Raw genomic sequence first — 21,231 nt, 5'->3', positions numbered from 1 at the left:
AATGATTTAATGGCACAATACTCTGGGAATATTTAAAATAGCAGTTTTTTTGCTGATGTGGCAGTTTACTTCTTCTTATCGTCTTTTCCATTTCAATTATAGTCCAGCAGCTCACGAGAGACTGCAGACATCTGTTTGTATTTTTCAGCTTTTACAGGAGGGTTTAAAATGGGTGTCAGTTCTATCAGATAGTTACATACTGACATCACAAAGGCTTCTTACAGAACAGAGAAGACTTTTTTCATAGTTTATTTCCAAACTTTCCCTTAAAGTGATATTTAGGGAGGACACTACAAGTGCTTCTCACTAAATTAGAATATCATCAAAAACTTAATTTATTTCAGTTCTTCAATACAAAAAGTGAGAATCATATATTATAAAGAGTCATTACAAACAGAGTGATCTATTTCAAGTGTTTATTTCTGTTAACCCCTTAGCATCGAATGACGGATATTGGATGCCTCCTGTTGTGAATTCTGTGGCAGAGCTCCCTCCTGTGGTCACAAGTGGTACTTCGGCTGGTTCTCTCTGTGAGCTTCCGTTGGTGGAGGAAAGTGGTACTGCGGCTTCTGAGTTTCCTTCCTCAGGTGGTGTGGTGAAGTCGTTAGGTGCTGCTCTATTTAACTCCACCTAGTGCTTTGATCCTGGCCTCCAGTCAATGTTCTAGTATTGGACCTGTTTCCTCTCGGATCGTTCCTGTGGCCTGCTGCTCTGCATAGCTAAGTTCCTCTTTGCTATTTGTTTGCTGTTTTTTTCTGTCCAGCTTGTCAATTTGTTTTTTTCTGCTTGCTGGAAGCTCTGGGACGCAGAGGGTGTACCTCCGTGCCGTTAGTTCGGTACAGAGGGTCTTTTTGCTCCCTTTGCGTGGTTTTTGTAGGGTTTTGTGTTGACCACAAAGTTACCTTTCCTATCCTCGCTCTGTTCAGAAAGTTGGGCCTCACTTTGCTAAATCTATTTCATCTCTACGTTTGTCTTTTCATCTTAACTCACAGTCATTATATGTGGGGGCTGCCTTTTCCTTTGGGGTATTTCTCTGAGGCAAGGTAGGCTTATTTTCTATCTTCAGGCTAGCTAGTTTCTCAGGCCGTGCCGAGTTGCATAGGGAGCGTTAGGCACAATCCACGGCTGCCTTTAGTGTGGTTGGAGAGGATTAGGAATTGCGGTCAACAGAGTTCCCACGTCTCAGAGCTCGTTCTTGTTTTTTGGGTTATTGCCAGGTCACTGTATGTGCGCTGACCTCTATGTCCATTGTGGTACTGAATTACCTTTCATAACAGTACTGGAGGCCAAAAATACTAATGATTCCCAATAGAGGGAAAAAAGAAGTTCTGAGACCATTTTTTTTTCTTTGCACTGTGTTTTGCCTTTTTTTCCCCCTAGACATTTGGGTGGTTCAGGACACAGGTGTAGCAATGGACATTAAAGGTCTGTCTTCATGTGTGGATCAGCTCACGGCAAGAGTACAAACTATTCAAGACTTTGTGGTTCAGAATTCTATGTTAGAACCGAGAATTCCTATTCCTGATTTGTTTTTTGGAGATAGAACTAAATTTCTGAGTTTCAAAAATAATTGTAAACTATTTTTGGCTTTGAAACCTCGCTCCTCTGGTGACCCAGTTCAACAAGTTAGGATCGTTATTTCTTTTTTGCGTGGCGATCCTCAGGACTGGGCATTTTCTCTTGCGTCAGGAGATCCTGCATTAAGTAATGTCGATGCATTTTTCCTGGCGCTCGGATTGCTGTACGATGAGCCTAGTTCTGTGGATCAGGCAGAGAAGAATTTGCTGGCTCTGTGTTAGGGTCAGGATGAAATAGATGTGTATTGTCAGAAATTTAGAAAGTGGTCCGTACTCACTCAGTGGAATGAAGGTGCGCTCGCAGCTATTTTCAGAAAAGGTCTCTCTGAAGCCCTTAAGGATGTCATGGTGGGATTTCCGATGCCTGCTGGTCTGAATGAGTCTATGTCTTTGGCCATTCAGATCGGTCGACGCTTGCGCGAGCGTAAATCTGTGCATCATTTGGTGGTATTACCTGAGCTTAAACCTGAGCCTATGGAGTGCGATAGGACTTTGACCAGAGTTGAACGGCAAGAACACAGACGTCTGAATGGGCTGTGTTTCTACTGTGGTGATTCCACTCATGCTATCTCTGATTGTCCTAAGCGCACTAAGTGGTTCGCTAGGTCTGCCACCATTGGTACGGTACAGTCAAAATTTCTTCTGTCTGTTACCTTGATCTGCTCTTTGTCATCGTATTCTGTCATGGCATTTGTGGACTCAGGCGCTACTCTGAATTTGATGGACTTGGAGTATGCTAGGCATTGTGGGTTTTTCTTGGAGCCCTTGCAGTGTCCCATTCCATTGAGAGGAATTGATGCTACGCCTTTGGCCAAGAATAAGCCTCAGTACTGGACCCAGCTGACCATGTGCATGGCTCCTGCACATCAGGAGGTTATTCGCTTTCTGGTGTTGCATAATCTGCATGATGTGGTCGTGTTGGGGTTGCCATGGCTACAAGTCCATAATCCAGTATTAGATTGGAAATCCATGTCTGTGTCCAGCTGGGGTTGTCAGGGGGTACATGGTGATGTCCCATTTCTGACTATTTCGTCATCCACCCCTTCTGAGGTTCCTGAGTTCTTGTCTGATTACCGGGATTTATTTGATGAGCCCAAGTCCGATACCCTACCTCCGCATAGGGATTGTGATTGTGCTATCGATTTGATTCCTGGTAGTAAATTCCCAAAAGGTCGACTGTTTAATTTATCTGTGCCTGAGCACGCCGCTATGCGGAGTTATGTGAAGGAGTCTTTGGAGAAGGGGCATATTCGCCCGTCATCGTCGCCATTAGGAGCAGGGTTCTTTTTTGTAGCCAAGAAGGATGATTCACTGAGACCTTGTATAGATTACCGCCTTCTAAATAAGATCACGGTTAAATTTCAGTACCCCTTGCCATTGTTATCTGATTTGTTTGCTCGGATTAAGGGGGCTAGTTGGTTCACCAAGATAGATCTTCGTGGTGCGTATAATCTGGTGCGTATTAAGCGAGGCGATGAGTGGAAAACTGCATTTAATACGCCCGAGGGCCATTTTGAGTATCTAGTAATGCCATTCGGACTTGCCAATGCTCCATCAGTGTTTCAGTCCTTTATGCATGACATCTTCCGAGAGTACCTGGATAAATTCCTGATTGTGTACTTAGATGTCATTTTGATCTTCTCGGATGATTGGGAGTCTCATGTGAAGCAGGTCAGAACGGTGTTTCAGGTCCTGCGTGCTAATTCTTTGTTTGTGAAGGGATCAAAGTGTCTCTTTGGTGTTCAGAAGGTTTCATTTTTGGGGTTCATCTTTTCCCCTTCTACTATCGAGATGGACCCTGTTAAGGTCCAAGCCATCCATGATTGGACTCAGCCGACATCTCTGAAAAGTCTGCAAAAGTTCCTGGGCTTTGTTAATTTTTATCGTCGCTTCATCTGCAATTTTTCTAGTATTGCTAAACCATTGACCGATTTGACCAAGAAAGGTGCTGATTTGGTCAATTGGTCTTCTGCTGCGGTGGAAGCTTTTCAAGAGTTGAAGCGTCGTTTTTCTTCTGCCCCTGTGTTGTGTCAACCAGATGTTTCGCTTCCGTTCCAGGTCGAGGTTGATGCTTCTGAGATTGGAGCAGGGGCTGTTTTGTCGCAGAGAAGTTCTGATTGCTCAGTGATGAAACCATGCGCCTTCTTTTCCAGGAAGTTTTCGCCTGCTGAGCGAAATTATGATGTGGGCAATCGAGAGTTGCTGGCCATGAAGTAGGCATTCGAGGAGTGGCGTCATTGGCTTGAAGGAGCTAAGCATCGCGTGGTGGTCTTGACTGATCATAAGAACTTGACTTATCTCGAGTCCGCCAAGCGGTTGAATCCTAGACAAGCTCGTTGGTCGTTGTTTTTTGCCCGTTTTGACTTTGTGATTTCATACCTTCCGGGCTCTAAAAATGTGAAGGCGGATGCTCTGTCTAGGAGTTTTGTGCCCGACTCTCCGGGTGTATCTGAGCCGGCGGGTATCCTCAAAGAGGGAGTAATTGTGTCTGCCATCTCCCCTGATTTGCGGCGGGTGCTGCAAAAATTTCAGGCTAATAAACCTGATCGTTGCCCAGCGGAGAAACTGTTTGTCCCTGATAGGTGGACGAATAAAGTTATCTCTGAGGTTCATTGTTCGGTGTTGGCTGGTCATCCTGGAATCTTTGGTACCAGAGAGTTAGTGGCTAGATCCTTTTGGTGGCCATCTCTGTCGCGGGATGTGCGTACTTTTGTGCAGTCCTGTGGGATTTGTGCTCGGGCTAAGCCCTGCTGTTCTCGTGCCAGTGGGTTGCTTTTGCCCTTGCCGGTCCCGAAGAGGCCTTGGACACATATCTCTATGGATTTTATTTCAGATCTTCCCGTCTCTCAAAAGATGTCAGTCATTTGGGTGGTCTGTGATCGCTTCTCTAAGATGGTCCATTTGGTACCCTTGTCTAAATTGCCTTCCTCCTCTGATTTGGTGCCATTGTTTTTCCAGCATGTGGTTCGTTTACATGGCATTCCAGAGAATATCGTTTCTGACAGAGGTTCCCAGTTTGTTTCGAGGTTTTGGCGAGCCTTTTGTGGTAGGATGGGCATTGACTTGTCTTTTTCCTCGGCTTTCCATCCTCAGACTAATGGCCAGACCGAACGAACCAATCAGACCTTGGAAACATATCTGAGATGCTTTGTTTCTGCTGATCAGGATGACTGGGTGTCCTTTTTGCCTTTGGCTGAGTTCGCCCTTAATAATCGGGCCAGCTCGGCTACCTTGGTTTCACTGTTTTTCTGCAACTCTGGGTTCCATCCTCGTTTCTCTTCAGGGCAGGTTGAGTCTTCGGACTGTCCTGGTGTGGATACTGTGGTGGACAGGTTGCAGCAGATTTGGACTCATGTAGTGGACAATTTGACTTTGTCCCAGGAGAAGGCTCAACGTTTCACTAATCGCAGACGCTGTGTGGGTCCCCGACTTCGGGTTGGGGACTTGGTTTGGTTATCTTCTCGTCATATTCCTATGAAGGTTTCCTCTCCTAAGTTTAAACCTCATTTTATTGGTCCGTATAGGATTTCTGAGGTTCTTAATCCTGTGTCTTTTCGTCTGACCCTTCCAGATTCTTTTTCCATACATAACGTATTCCATAGGTCATTGTTGCGGAGATACGTGGCACCTATGGTTCCATCTGTTGATCCTCCTGCCCCGGTTTTGGTGGAGGGGGAGTTGGAGTATATTGTGGAGAAGATTTTGGATTCTCGTGTTTCAAGGCGGAAACTCCAGTATCTGGTTAAGTGGAAGGGTTATGCTCAGGAAGATAATTCCTGGGTCTTTGCCTCTGATGTCCATGCTCCCGATCTTGTTCGTGCCTTTCATGTGGCTCATCCTGGTCGTCCTGGGAGCTCTGGTGAGGGTTCGGTGACCCCTCCTCAAGGGGGGGGGTACTGTTGTGAATTCTGTGGCAGAGCTTCCTCCTGTGGTCACAAGTGGTACTTCGGCTGGTTCTCTCTGTGAGCTTCCGTTGGTGGAGGAAAGTGGTACTGCGGCTTCTGAGTTTCCTTCCTCAGGTGGTGTGGTGAAGTCGTTAGGTGCTGCTCTATTTAACTCCACCTAGTGCTTTGATCCTGGCCTCCAGTCAATGTTCTAGTATTGGACCTGTTTCCTCCTGGATCGTTCCTGTGGCCTGCTGCTCTGCATAGCTAAGTTCCTCTTTGCTATTTGTTTGCTGTTTTTTTCTGTCCAGCTTGTCAATTTGTTTTTTTCTGCTTGCTGGAAGCTCTGGGACGCAGAGGGTGTACCTCCGTGCCGTTAGTTCGGTACGGAGGGTCTTTTTGCCCCCTTTGCGTGGTTTTTGTAGGGTTTTGTGTTGATCGCAAAGTTACCTTTCCTATCCTCGCTCTGTTCAGAAAGTTGGGCCTCACTTTGCTAAATCTATTTCATCTCTACGTTTGTCTTTTCATCTTAACTCACAGTCATTATATGTGGGGGCTGCCTTTTCCTTTGGGGTATTTCTCTGAGGCAAGGTAGGCTTATTTTCTATCTTCAGGCTAGCTAGTTTCTCAGGCCATGCCGAGTTGCATAGGGAGCGTTAGGCGCAATCCACGGCTGCCTTTAATGTGGTTGGAAAGGATTAGGAATTGCGGTCAACAGAGTTCCCACGTCTCAGAGCTCGTTCTTGTTTTTTGGGTTATTGCCAGGTCACTGTATGTGCGCTGACCTCTATGTCCATTGTAGTACTGAATTACCTTTCATAACAGCCTCCCCCTGTTTGGTGCTTGTGGAGCGCCCCCGTGGGCAGCGGGGTACTTGGGACCGGGTCCTTCGGTTCACAGGGGGAATGTCACGGTGGCTGACCCGGTCCGTGGCCCTTCGGACATCCTAGTTAAAGGGAAAGGTCTTTAAAGGGAATGTTCGTGACGCCACCTGTGGTATTCGGTCAGGGTGACCTACGCTGCTTTTATGGGTCCGCTGGGATGATGTCATGGCAGCTAGATGGTATACCTTCCCACAGGTGAAGTATGTCCCCAGGGCTTGCCAGTGTGTTGATGGTGGATGGTGTGAGACACAGTGAAGAACGAGGACACAAGGTTGCAGTTTCTTTACCTTTTACTGAAGGCTTCAGCATCCACAGTCCAGAGCACAGATCACAGGGCTGGCAGAGTCCAGCCGATTTGAAGGCAAATCAAGAGTCCCCTTGTCCAGATAAAAATCAGTAGCCTTCCTCTAGCGCCGTGGTGTTGTAGTGCCTTACTGCTAAGCCTCTCATAAGGTCCTCACAGATGTTGTAGATGTTATGTCTCTCTCTCTCTGTCCCCAGATAGATAGGACAAACCCGTATGACCGGTGGCTTGAGGCATTTTACATGGACTCTATCATGCCCTAGCCTCTAAGCGGTGCCACCTTGCCTCCTGGGTGTAGGGGCAGATAGGTAACATGAAATTAGCTGTCCTGCGGGTCTCTGGAGCAGGGCATAAAGGACTGTTGCTCCCTCGGTGTTCCGGCTACCGGGATCCTGCGCCTCAGAAGGAGGCAGCCTGTACAGGGCAGAACTCCTGATATCCACTCCTTTGCTATGACTTCGTCACCCTCTCTACAATACAGTTCTCGTTCAGTGTCCTTTCTTATGAACTGCCGCACTTAGGGCAGGCACAGCTCCGTGTCCTTCTGTCTAGGCCTCTGACAGGATCCCACCCCGGTCAGGGACCAAGTACCTGAGCAAAGCTAAGCCAGCAACTGCCTAACTTCCTCTCCAGGCAACCAGTTTTACATAAATGTGAAGAGTGCCCTAATAAATAGGAGCATAGCTCCCCCTGGTGGCCTGGAGTGCGAAATGTATATGTTTGTGATACCTGGATTCGGTTGTCTTCCTTTGCCTCCAAACGTAACATCACCCTCCCCTAGAGGAGAATGATATTACTGCAACGACTAGGACCCTGGGGCGCTGCACTGGCTCTGACGATGAGCCCGCACCTTTTCCGGCACATGACAGCTGATCTGATCAGCTGACATGTGCCCCTAACAGCTGCTGGTGGAATTACAGTATTTATATAGCGTCCTACGTTTCTCTTTTAGTCACCACATAGAATACATATGGATTAGTGATTATTTAAATTATATTAATTTATATTAATAGTCAAACTTTATAGCTGGCACAATCTTGGCTGTACAAATGTTGTCCTTTAATAATGTGAGTGTGATCATTATTGATGGTTGAAGGATGTAACAGAGATCACTGTAGGAGTGCAGCTTGCAATCCTAGCTGTCAGCACGAAAATCAGGATGTATGTGGACGGCACTATGCAAGAAGTTACTCCTGCTCCCAGTATTCATACGTCCAGATGTTGAAAGGGGTTTAACTCCTTAACGACCGTCGATATGCCTTTTATCGGTGGTAGCTAAGGGTACTTAAACCACAGCGCCGTTAATTAACAGTGCTGAGGTTTAAGGGTATAGCACCCCCCAGAGTCGGAATTTCTCCGGGGTCTCAGCTACCACCACCTCCATCAGTACATGAATACATCATCTGCTCTGTTATCAGTACATGAATACAGCATAAAAACAAAGCTTAGTATAATGATCAACTGTAATGTCAGGTCAGCCACATATACATTTGTATCACATGAGCCTAAAATTCACAGTATGTTCTAATAATGCCAAGGAGATACTGGGAGTTGTTGTTAACAGATATCAAAAGGTGGACCATACAGAAACCACTGTACTGATACTGATGAGACATAGCCAGTATCACAAATAAACAATTACTTCCAGGTATCTTATAGATGACACTTTCTCTGATTGGTGTCACTTTCATCCCCTTCATCTTTATTTGGTCCAGACACCATAATGACTTTTCACAGCAGTAGCTGGTTGCTGCAGACTTCTGTCTTCTCCAGTCTTCTGCAACACATCCCGAGACAGTGCCCTTAAAAATAAGAGTGCTATAATTTCCTCTGCATAAAAATATCTGTTCACATTCTGTCTTTCTATCACTTTTCCTTTCTCTGCTCAGGATCACGCTATTCACTGCCTCAGTCTCCACTCACTTTGGGGACACCCAACTCATGCAGCTCTGTTGAGTAATCAGACCAAAGGTGTGCTCTAGCTGTAAGCTAGGTCCTGCCTGAGTCCTAACCAGGAAGTCTTCTTTGATATTGCTACATAGCTCCTCTCTCTCTGGACTAGTCCCAAATCTTAACTTTCTCCATATCAACTCACTACATATTGCTGGGCAGAACACTACTCCATCACATACCAATGTAAAAAATTATAATGCATCTCATCACATGCCTGTAAGATGCCCAAGAGAGCTAGTCGTGGGCGAGCCTCTATTCCCACTCGCTTTGGCATCCTACAGACATCTCGTGTCCCAGGCTCCTTATTGTTAGCTGCAGACAGCCAAAGGTTTGGTTTCCCCCTTGCTTATCTCCCCCCTATTGGTGCCTTTGTGCTGCAAGAGGGTTCTACACCCTTCACTGGGTACCTTGCCCTACCAGTTGGGAGCTTTTTACCCAATGCCCTTATGGACTTTGTTCATTATGGATTGTGTCCCCATTCTATGAGCTGGAGGGTAACAATGGACTGTATCGTCCATTGACTGTGTCCTTGATGGAATGAACAACTTTCGAGGGAGTGGGGGGAACAGACAACCTGAAACCTGATTTTCCAGGCAGGTCAGGAACCTTGAAGACTGCTCTTGGACAGGAAAGGGTGCTGCTGTGTTGGTCTGTGGGCCGCTGTCAAATATGGACATCGACAATTGGTTCCGGGGACAAAAATGTGCAACAAGCACGTGTATTTCAATATCAGACTCCGTATTCCTCAGCGGTCCTCTGGCTCATCTCTAGGGCACCTAATGACCTTCACTGCTAGATCACACAGCTGCACTTTAGCATCAGGCCGCAGGTCTGTAACTCTCCTGACCCAGGCAGGGCTTATGACAGGAACTGGTACCCCTCGGGATGATGCCTTCTCACTCGGCATCAGTGTCCTACCGGACGGGGAAGCGATCACTTCCTCCATGAAGTCGTCCTTCAGACCCTGTTTCACTAGGGCCATCAACTTCCACAGCTGACCATGGCTACTACGGGCCCACCTGGCCTCGAGGGTATCTTGAACAGTCCCTCCGATTCCATTTAGGAAAAACACACAAGCATTCTGGCTACGAAGGTATCAACAGTCCTTCCAAAAATAACTTTGCTTCCTGAGACTTGACTGGTCTCTAGCATTTAAATAGGGGTTCATCGGAACACAACCCCTCAAAATAGCACACTGGACCAAACATTTAACTGCAACTGCCCAGAAGGCACTTTGGTCACTGCTCAGGTGTCTCCTGGAATTTTTCCGTCCTCTTCCAGACTCCTCTCAGACAGAACCAAGCTACTTCCAGATGAAGTCATCACTGGAACTACCTGCGCATTTGCATCAGGCTCCCAGAGTGAAGTAAAGTCCCAAAGTCCTTCCTGGATCTCCACTACCATCTTCCTCCCCTCGGCACACCACTGGTCAACGCTTCTGAAGAATTTACTGCATCTTCTTGGGGTTGACAGCTGAGCACAATGCAATAGTTGCTGTCCTGTATCTGGCTTTACTGAACGGGGTGGAGCTGAGGCTTGCAATGGGCTCCGTCTCTTCTTGGTACTCTGGTACCGCCTGAGCGGTGTACCTTGCGCGTCTCCATTCAGGCTGAACCACAATAACTGGGGATGGTAGTATCTCCAAATTCCCACCAGTCCTCGCCCACTGCATTCGGGTCTCCATATTGACGCTCACCGCATATGTCCTCCATCTCCTCATCGTCACCGCCAATTCTCATTTGCCATGCAGACTGTGCTCTTGCCTCTCAATCACTGTGTCATCACAACTGAGCTGTGCTGGGACAAAAATGGTGCCAATCGCTCTCTGACTACACCCTTACAGCAAACTCGACTCCACCTCCTTTTGCGTCCAACTCCTGATGCAACCGTTGAGTCACACTTCACAATCGGTTGATCTGCCTTCAGCCGAACTCCCTTCCATCGCAACCTTCCACTCAGTGGGCCACGCCTCATACCACTGTGCCTTCCTTCGAAAGATACCTCCCATTCTGGGCTGACCTCTGGACATCTTGGAATCCCTGCTTTGAGCTGCCATCTTAGGCCGCATGTATTCTGGCGCTCTTCCATCTGCGCTATAAGACATATCTTCCTCGCTTTTTTCGTGCGATGCACTCGTATCCTGCTGACTACACCAAATGTAAGATGCGCAAGGGAGGTAGTTGTGGGTGAGCGTCTGTTCCCACTCACTTTGGCGTCCCACAGACATCTCTTGTCCCAGTCCCAGTGTTCTGCTGTGTGTAAGGTGCATCATACTTACTTTTGGGCTGCAGGCCTCTTCTGCGTTCAGGAATCTCTCTTCTGGAACTAGGGTAGTAATTAATCCAGGAGGCACTAGGTCCATAAAAACAGCCAAACTTTTACTTGGTGAATGGCAGTATTTACTGAATTTACAGGCAGATGTAGAGGATAAGGCCCAAAGGGTTCTGTAGCCTTCTGTAGCCTTAGAGAATCTTCTCCACCACTAGCAGTATATTCAGATTGCAATAACTTCCTCCGCATGTAGTCTGAGTCCATCTTGCCTTGTAGCTTCCCAGGCTGAGTGCACCCCAGGCCTCCGAAGCCCATCTCAAGGTTGCCCTAGGTCATTAGATGGAATCACACAGAAGGGTATTTTCGGCAATCCACTGCCACGAGTATGGGGGTATGTGCACACGTTGCAGATTCTCTGGATCCGCAGCGTTTTTTGTGGTGCAGAAACGCTGCAGATCTGCAATTGATTTACAGTACAATGTAAATCAATGAGAAAAAAAATGCTGTGCACACTTTTAGGAAAATCCGCTGCGGAAACGCTGCGGTTTAAAATAAGTAGCATGTCACTTCTTTTTTGTGAATTCGAAGCGTTTTTGTACCCATTTCATTATAGAAAACCGCAGGGGTAAAAACGCAGCATATCTGCAAGAAAACCGCAGCAAAAACGCACGAAAACCGCTGCGGAACCGCAAAAAAACGCGACAAATCTGCAGGTGCGTTTTCTGCCAGGAGAGGCAGAATCCGCACCAGAAATTCCTAAGCCTAATCCGCAACGTGTGCACATAGCCTGACTGTCTCTTCCTGGAGTTTCCACTAACACTCAGTTCCCCCTCCCAAACTGGGCTGGCTGTTAACCCTCAGCTAACTCTATGCCTGCTGTGTTACTGGTTAAACTTCACCTACATTCTAGACAGTGACATCTTGTGACCGTTAGTTATTACTGCAGCACACAGGGGAATTACAATTGTTATAACAGGGAAACATATCAGGAACAAAGCATTATTCACATTCTACACTAGAGTAGCATTTATGTCATCAGGGGGAACATGGTAGCTTGTCCATCTCCTTACATACCAACAAGGGGGAACGTGCGCACAGCTTCCATCTTCTTACACTAGCACTTTCTAATCATGCAGGACTTAGACAAGGAGATCAGGACTATCTGACATGCATCCCAAACACTGAGAAACCTGCTATAAGCTATGATGAGTGTTTGCTCTTTTTTCTCTTGAGTGTTGCGGCCTGCATATGATTGGACAAAGATTGCAACCAAAGGCAGCCTAGAAAGTCTCAAAGACACAGCCACAGTAAGAAATCCAGGGACAGATCTTTGTGAAACTCGCTTCAGGTGTTTGGTGGTTAGTCTTACTAAGAGCTTATTATCCTTTTTTGCAATATTTGCACTTTATGTGATTTATTATTCAGGGAACTATCTTCTGACACTCACATCTGGATCAGTTTGTGCACTACGTATGCTTGATATTGCACCATCATATTAACCATCTGAATACACTTGTAAGCATATACATTTCAGCTTACACTGTTTTTGCTTAGTGATTAGTGCCTCACCCACTAATATATGTTTGTGTTTGTTACATTGGATATTGTAGTGCAGCGGGGTTGGTGCAGTGAGACAGATAGGCAGGACCACAGGAAAGTTCAAAACAAATATCTTTTAATGTCCAAAAAACTCACAAAAGAAACAGCACGCGGAATCCTCCGGATCGCAGTTAGGAATCAAGACAGTCTGTATCCGAGACCAGTTGCCGTGGGCGACTGCACCACTGTGCTACACTGAGGGGTTCCAGGCCTTTTGCCTCTGCTTGACTCCGTGTGGCCTCACACAGGCTGAATTTTGCAGAGCCACCTGCTCTGCAAATTTGCAAACCAAGACTGGCACACCCAACCCTTTGCTGCAGGGTTTTTAAATGAAATTTGTGACCATGGGTCCCTTGTAGGACCTGGCCTGGAGGGAGAGGTCCGCCCCACTATCATCCTGTAGTCCGCTCCAAAAAGAAAAGCCCATGCCAGGTTTTCCTAAATCTGCCTTGGGCAAATAGCTTGCCCAAGACCAAATTTACTTTTATTTTTCACTGCAATCACAGCTATGCCTGTGACTGCAATGCACTCCAGTGGCCTCAATGCGCTTCTGTGCGCATCCTGGGGAACACATAGTGACCCTCGCATATAACACCTGTCGCTGCCTCACAATATATACATGTTTTTTAATATACATTTAATAATAATTATTTTTATTCTTTGTATTTATTTCAGTTTGTTTGAGCTTTTGATGTTGCAGAATTTTTGCACCTATAATTTAATTTTTTTCTATTTCTTGCTTTGTCATGCTTTAAATACAACTACTTTGTTTTCGATACTTCCTGGTATTTAGCTTTGACAAAACTTTATTGACATACTTAGGTGCAGATGAAATGCATTTTTAATGTGATTCTGCACTGGCAGGTCACATCTAATACAAGTCTATAGGGAAATTCTGCAGAAAACTCAGCGTACCCGCAAGATAAATTGGCATGCTGTGGATTTGAAATGCGCACCGCAGGTGAGTTTATGCTGCGCTAAAAAAGCACAGTGGGCATGAAATTTCTATATCCCATCCACCTTACTGGAACAGTAAGACGCTGCAACTCACCAAAAGCTCATCGTGGAAACACATCTTTGGAAGTTTCTTTGACGACGGATTATTTTAAGTCACCTGACCACTGCAGACAGTCAATCACAAGCTTCAGCGATCTTGTGCCTTCTGAACAGAGCAGGCATTGCTTCTGGAGCCAGTGCAGACCTCTGGAGAAGCTAGCACTAGATCCATGGGACTGCTGGTAGGTAAATATGCCATTTTTTATTTTAATAGCATCCATGTCTAAAAATATATTTATGAGTTGGATAACCCCTTTGAAATCAGAATATGTATTATCAAGTTTAAAAAAGAACATAAAAGCGCCACCACCACCCATTTTTTAAAAAAACAGTTCACCATTATGTAAAAAAAAGTACATATTTAGACTCATAGAAATTGTAACTCCCCACAGAATTAAGTTGACTTTGATATTGTTTTGGATGGTAAAGAGAAGAAAAAGGCAAGCACAAACAATGTGGGATTGTTTAAAATTTCTATGTAAATCATTCTTTAATTTTTTTTTTTTTTTTACAGTTCAATATAATGTATATTTAAGTAATTTCAGAAAGTCGTGTGTTATTATACATATACAGTTTAATTACTAAGTAACTATACTATTTAAATTCAGGAGGTGAACTATAGGTAATAGTTGCTGGAAGTGGAAAATTCAATTGGCCGTTTCCTTTCACGCAAATTCACGGAAAATTAGGTTGTCAAGGGAACAGATGACTTCAGTGAAATAATTAATAGGTAAAAACATAGTCAAATGCAGATGTTAAAAAAGTGTGAATCCAGTCACTGATCATTTTCATGGAATTATTATCCACATTTCCAAGTGCTAACCCTTTTGCTGCCAGGGGGTTTTGGACATTTTGCACCTCTGGTATCCAAGACAATTTTTACACTTTTGAAATGTGCAATGAAACCTAAATTATAAAAAAAAATTATACTAAACCTACCCCCCATATAGTTTCTAAAAGTAGACACCTTAACCCTTTCGCGCCAAAGCCTGTTTTCGCCTTCATGACCAGGCTAATGGATCGCCCCCAGACACAGGGCCACGAGTTCTCGGTACCGGGCCTCTCTGGTTCGGTTCTGAGGCTGTCACGGTGGCTAGACCCGGTCCGCGACCCTGCTAAGGGGCGTCCAATAAAGGTGGTACAGTCTATCAGGGATTCGTGATGCCACCTGTGGTGTTCGGTCAGGATGACCGACGCTGCTGTGGGGTACGCTGGGGTGATGGAATGGCAGCTGGATGGTATACCTTCCCACAGGTGAAGTATGTCCCAGGGCTTCCCAGTAAGGTGGATGGTGATGGTGTGAGGTGCAGGCAATAACGAGGACACAAGGTTGCAGTCTCTTTACCTCTTTACTGAAGACTTCAGGATCCTCAATCCAGAGCACGCTTAACAGGGCTTTCTGAGAATGGCCGGTCCGATGGGCACATCCAGAGTTCCCTTTGCAGGTGGAAATCAGTGCCTACCACTAGCGCCTGTGTGTTGTAGTGCTACCCTGCTGAGCATTCGGAATAATCCTGACAACTTCTGTTCTCGTTCGTTTGTTCTTTCTAATTCTCTCTCTCTTGTTCCAGAAGTTACTAGTTTCTCGTCCCCCAGATATGTTATGGCTAGGACGCACCCGTATGACGGGAAGGCTCGGAGCTCTTCCGGGACCCTAGAGACGCCCCTCTCCACGCGTTCCCCCTATGTCTTCATAGGAAATTTGAGGTAGACAGCCAACCTATAATTAACTGTCCTGCGGAGTTCGAAGTAAAGCCTAGAGTCAGTTACTCCCGCGGTGTTCCGGCCACCTGCTACGCGCCTCAGTAGGATGTTGCCTCGGTCTCACGGCACGACTCCTACTGGTTCTCCTTTGTGCTTGATCTCGTTTCTCCCTGTTCCACAATATCCTTCCCTTCGTGTCACTTTCTTAGGATAACGCCGCGGGGTGTGCAGGCGCAGTTCCGTAACGTTCTGCTCTGTTCGCTAGGCACCTGCCAGGTTCCCACAGCTGACAGGGACCCCCCTGTGTCTTCTCCCTGCAACACCCCCTGCCACGGGATGTTGCCTGAATCCAACCCAGTCAGCTTCTGACTAACTTCATATCCAACCCCTAGTTTTACCAGTGTGAGGAGTGGCCCAATAAATAAAGCCTTTTTCTCCCCCTAGCGGCCGGAGTGTGAAGTGTAATGTGTGCTGGTGATACCTGGTCAGTAGAATTCCTTCAGTGCCATCAGAAGTACCATCACTCCCCTTAGCGGCAGAGTGTCATACTGCAACGACCAGATCTCTGAGGCGCTGCAATCCTCCCCACCCCCCCCGGTTAAATCCAGTACTCCTGGACTGGGAAGAAGAACAACAATACATTTCAGCAAAAGACATACAACATTTTTGAAATGCTTAAAACAAGTAAATAGAACAATGGTTCCCTTTATGGGAGGTGAGGACACTTGAACGTTACAAACAAAACAAGGTTAAATATTTTTAAATAACATCCTATTCTACATACTATAAATAACTCTTATTACCCAGCCGGGTATTCTACTAAGTGCAAATTCTGAACAATATTTTAACTTTTCCTTTAAGGGCATATAAGCTGAACCCACTAAAGGCCTACTATAAAATACTATAAAATAACTCAACTTTTCTTTCTAGCTTCACCAATGCAGGACCGCCTAGCTCCTGGGCCGGGCCTACTGTCATTGTCTCTCTTTCAAAAACCAACTGTCGTTCTACGGTTCTCAGGAGGACTCTCTCTCTAACCCCTACGGGTTCACTTTCAATCTTTCCTGTCCTCAATCTCTATTAACATTATTAAACTTTTTTAAATCACAACATTATCCACATTTCAACTTTTCTTAAGGCAACATGTGAACATTTCCTTTAAGAGGGAACCAAGTCTCTATGAGGTAGTGCAGATTCTCTCTGTCTGCAAGTCCAATGAAAGCAAGACCTTCTGCGTCATGTCTAAAAACAATCTCTTCGCAAAGTCTTCTTTCTTTTGTAAAACCAGTAGGGAGCACCTTTAAGAAGGTGCAAACTATGTACAAAACAGTTTTGGAATCATTCACTGTTCATGATCCGGCAGTCTTTGAAAACAATGATAAACTTGTGCAAAAAGAAATGCAAAACAATAGGGATCCCGGGTAAACGAAGGGACCCCTTTAAGAAATAACCCTAGACGGGTTTAAAGCAAAGACAGGAAGCAGTTAAATAACTATGTACATTTGTCGGGGTTTCGAGGTTTAGTGCTGTAACTCAGGGGGTAGCCCAGCTGGATACTGGCGGCTACCAGGTGCCACATAAGGAGCTCCCTCACTCCAGATGGGGGTCTTATGGCTTTGCATATCTCTTTTCTCATCCGATGCGTTATCAATGTCATTAATCGGTTTTTCAGGTATAATCTGGGTTCGAATGTCAGTTTTGGTAGTAGGTTCAGTAGCGTCAATAATGCCCACTGTGGTAGCAGTATTAGGATTTGTCAGTTCAGAGTTAGTGTTAATCATGGCAGCAGGTGGCGCTGTTACAGGGCCTACCAGTAGGTCTTTGGTCACTGGGGCAGGGTCGTTCTTCATACCTGCTTCAGATGCGGTCCCTCCGGGGCTGGCCTGCTCCGTCTCCGCTGGGATCTGGAACGCTGACTGCGGGGCCTTGCGCTGTGGCGTTGTCATCTCTGTTTGCAGTATCTCGCTTTCCGGCGGGGCCTTGCTTTCTGGCTTCGGAGCGCTGGAACTTCTTTCTCGCTCCGGACCACACGAGGCTGCCGACAGACGTCTGGTGAGGCCCCTGATGACGGTCTCCTTCCACCTGGCCTCAGTGCTCAGCTGCGTCCGCCGGAGTTGATCGCTGAGCTCGTCCCCTTCAGCCTGCAGGAAGTCGGGGCCAACAGGTGACACCTGGCCGCGGTATCTCTCTGGGTAGCTGGGGGAGTCCTCTGCTCCGACCCCACGCTCCGATCCCGGTCGGCTGGCCATGGCGTCTCCCACGTGGTTCACTTCTCCCTCCTTGTCCTTTTCCCGCTCTCTCCTTCGTGGGTGGTTTCGCTTCCTTTGTCTTCGCCCTCCACTGAGGATCAGGAGGCGGATCTCGGCTGCTGACGGACACGTCCTCAAGGTACAGAAATATTTAGACTGGGGGGCCATTGTCGTTCGCGCTCTTCAGCTTGTCCACGCCCACAACTCCACGCCCTTCTTCTTCTCCTGCGCTCCTCGTGGCGCTGTAATGGCGGCGGTTTTGGCGGGAATCTTGCGGCAAATAGCAATACACAGTCCTTGCAATAAATCACAGTTCAAGCACAATTCAATCACAGTTCCAAGGCACACATGACCTGATCATTCAGGATTAAGTACGATCCTGTTCGTGATGCCAAGTTGGATCGCCCCCAGACACAGGGCCACGAGTTCTCGGTACCGGGCCTCTCTGGTTCGGTTCTGAGGCTGTCACGGTGGCTAGACCCGATCCGCGACCCTGCTAAGGGGCGTCCAATAAAGGTAGTACAGTCTATCAGGGATTAGTGACGCCACCTGTGGTGTTCGGTCAGGATGACCGACGCTGCTGTGGGGTATGCTGGGGTGATGGAATGGCAGCTGGATGGTATACCTTCCCACAGGTGAAGTATGTCTCGGGGCTTCCCAGTAAGGTGGATGGTGATGGTGTGAGGTGCAGGCAATAACGAGGACACAAGGTTGCAGTCTCTTTACCTCTTTACTGAAGACTTCAGGATCCTCAATCCAGAGCACGCTTAACAGGGCTTTCTGAGACCGGCCGGTCCGATGGGCACATCCAAAGTTCCCTTTGCAGGTGGAAATCAGTGCCTACCACTAGCGCCTGTGTGTTGTAGTGCTACCCTGCTGAGCATTCGGAATAATCCTCACAACTTCTGTTCTCGTTCGTTCGTTCTTTCTAATTCTCTCTCTCTTGTTCCAGATGTTACTAGTTTCTCGTCCCCCAGATATGTTATGTCTAGGACGCACCCGTATGACGGGAAGGCTCGGAGCTCTTCCGGGACCCTAGAGACGCCCCTCTCCACGCGTTGCCCCCTATGTCTTCATAGGAAATTTAAGGTAGACAGCCAACCTATAATTAACTGTCCTGCGGAGTTCAAAGTAAGGCCTAGAGTCAGTTACTCCCTCGGTGTTCCGGCCACCGGCTACACGCCTCAGTAGGATGTTGCCTCGGTCTCACGGCACGACTCCTACTGGTTCTCCTTTGTGCTTGATCTCGTTTCTCCCTGTTCCACAATATCCTTCCCTTCGTGTCACTTTCTTAGGATACCGCCGCGGGGTGTGCAGGCGCGGTTCCGTAACGTTCTGCTCTGTTCGCTAGGCACCTGCCAGGTTCCCACGCCTGACAGGGACCCCCCTGAATCTTCTCCCTGCAACACCCCCTGCCACGAGATGCTGCCTGAATCCAACCCAGTCAGCTTCTGACTAACTTCCTATCCAACCCCTAGTTTTACCAGTGTGAGGAGTGGCCCAATAAATAAAGCCTTTTTCTCCCCCTAGTGGCCGGAGTGTGAAGTGTAATGTGTGCTGGTGATACCTGGTCAGTAGAATTCCTTCAGTGCCATCAGACGTACCATCACTCCCCTTAGCGGCAGAGTGTCATACTGCAACGACCAGATCTCTGGGGCGCTGCACTAATTTTTTCAATCCTGACCAGCGTCACTTTATGAGGTCATAACTCTGGAAATCTTCAACGGATCCCAATAATTCAGAGATTGCTTTTTCATGACATGTTGTACTTCATGATACTGGTAAAAGTTGTTCGATATGACTTGCGTTTATTTCTGCAAATGTCAGAAATTTGGCGAAAATTTTTCACATTTCACAATTTTCAAACTTTTAATTTTTATGCCTTTAATCCAGAGAGTTATGTCACACAAAATAGTTAATAAATAACATTTACCATTTGTATTGGGTTTTTATGTTTGGCTGCTGTCACACACTAGGGCTGGTTTCAGACTTGCGTTCCTGTGCACTGCGGATGGCAGCGTACTTCCTCCTTGCTTCCTTCGTGAAGCTCCGCCCAGACTCTGCCTACTGCCGGCTGCGTCCACCGTACCCATCTTTAACATTGGGTAAGCAGAGACATGCGTTGTATGCGGATGTGTCCACATGAGCCGATTTGAGGTGTGCGCGCCCGCACAGAAATGCAAAATACAGGGTATTGGGTGTATGTGAAATACAAGTGCAGTCTGGCATCTGCATGCATAGAGAATGGAGAAGATGGAGAAATTAAGATCTCTGTCGTCTCCGCACCTGTGATACGATTCTCACATGCGAGGTAATCGAATCACACTAAGATGACTCTGACTGAGTTTGATCCGAGAGACATTAGCATAATCGACCTGATTCACTCACATGAGAGAATTGATGGCCGTGTGACCCCGGCCTAACAATCGGGAAGCACCTCAGCACAACATACTCAGCAAAGACAATGTATTTACAATTGCAATTTTCACACTGCACCATCCACTCGGCATTAAATTCTTGAAGACACCTGTTAGCTCAAAGGGCTCACTGTATCCCCGAGATGAATTCCTTGAAGGATATAGTTTCCAAAATGGCGTCACTTTTCTGAGGTTTCCACTGTGTTAGTAACTAAGCGACTCTGCAAATACAACATAGCACTCTAAAAACACAGCAGCAGAATCCATGCTTTAGGAATAAATGGCGCCCTTTCCTTTCTGAGCCCTGCCATGTGCCTAGGCAGTAGATTACAGACACAAGCAGGGTGTTGCGATACAAGGGAGAAATGGCATAACAATGTGTGGAGTGTATTTGTCAAGACGGACATTGAAATGACTTAATTGTTGAAAGTTGTATTTTTATGTTGAACCATCCACTCGACAGTAAAATCTACAAAACACGTGCAGTGTTCAAATTTGCACTAGACCCTAATTCTTTCAAGTATTTTATTTCCAAAATGGGTTATCTTCTCCGGGGCTTTAGCCCCTTCATGACCCAGCCTATTTTGACCTTAAAGACCTTGCCGTTTTTTGCAATTCTGACCAGTGTCCCTTTATGAGGTAATAACTCAGGAACGCTTCAACGGATCCTAGCGGTTCTGAGAATGTTTTTTCATGACATATTGGGCTTCATGTTAGTGGTAAATTTAGGTCAATAAATTATGCGTTTATTTGTGATAAAAACAGAAATTTGGCGAAAATTTTGAAAATTTCGCAATTTTCACATTTTGAATTTTTATTCTGTTAAACCAGAGAGTTATGTGACACAAAATAGTTAATAAATAACATTTCCCACATGTTTACTTTACATCAGCACAATTTTGGAAACAAAATTTTTTTTTGCTAGGAAGTTATAAGGGTTAAAATTTGACCAGCGATTTCTCATTTTTACAACGAAATTTACAAAACCATTTTTTTAGGGACCACCTCACATTTGAAGTCAGTTTGAGGGGTCTATATGGCTGAAAATACCCAAAAGTGACACCATTCTAAAAACTGCACCCCTCAAGGTACTCAAAACCACATTCCAGAAGTTTATTAACCCTTCAGGTGCTTCACAGCAGCAGAAGCAACATGGAAGGAAAAAATGAACATTTAACTTTTTAGTCACAAAAATTATCTTTTAGCAACAATTTTTTTATTTTCCCAGTGGTAAAAGGAGAAACTGAACCACGAAAGTTGTTGTCCAATTTGTCCTGAGTACGCTGATACCTCATATGTGGGGGTAAACCACTGTTTGGGCGCACGGCAGGGC

Source organism: Ranitomeya imitator, chromosome 1 (assembly GCF_032444005.1).
Source record: "Ranitomeya imitator isolate aRanImi1 chromosome 1, aRanImi1.pri, whole genome shotgun sequence".
NCBI classification, from domain to species: domain Eukaryota; kingdom Metazoa; phylum Chordata; class Amphibia; order Anura; family Dendrobatidae; genus Ranitomeya; species Ranitomeya imitator.
Note: the sequence above shows the minus strand (reverse complement) of the source record.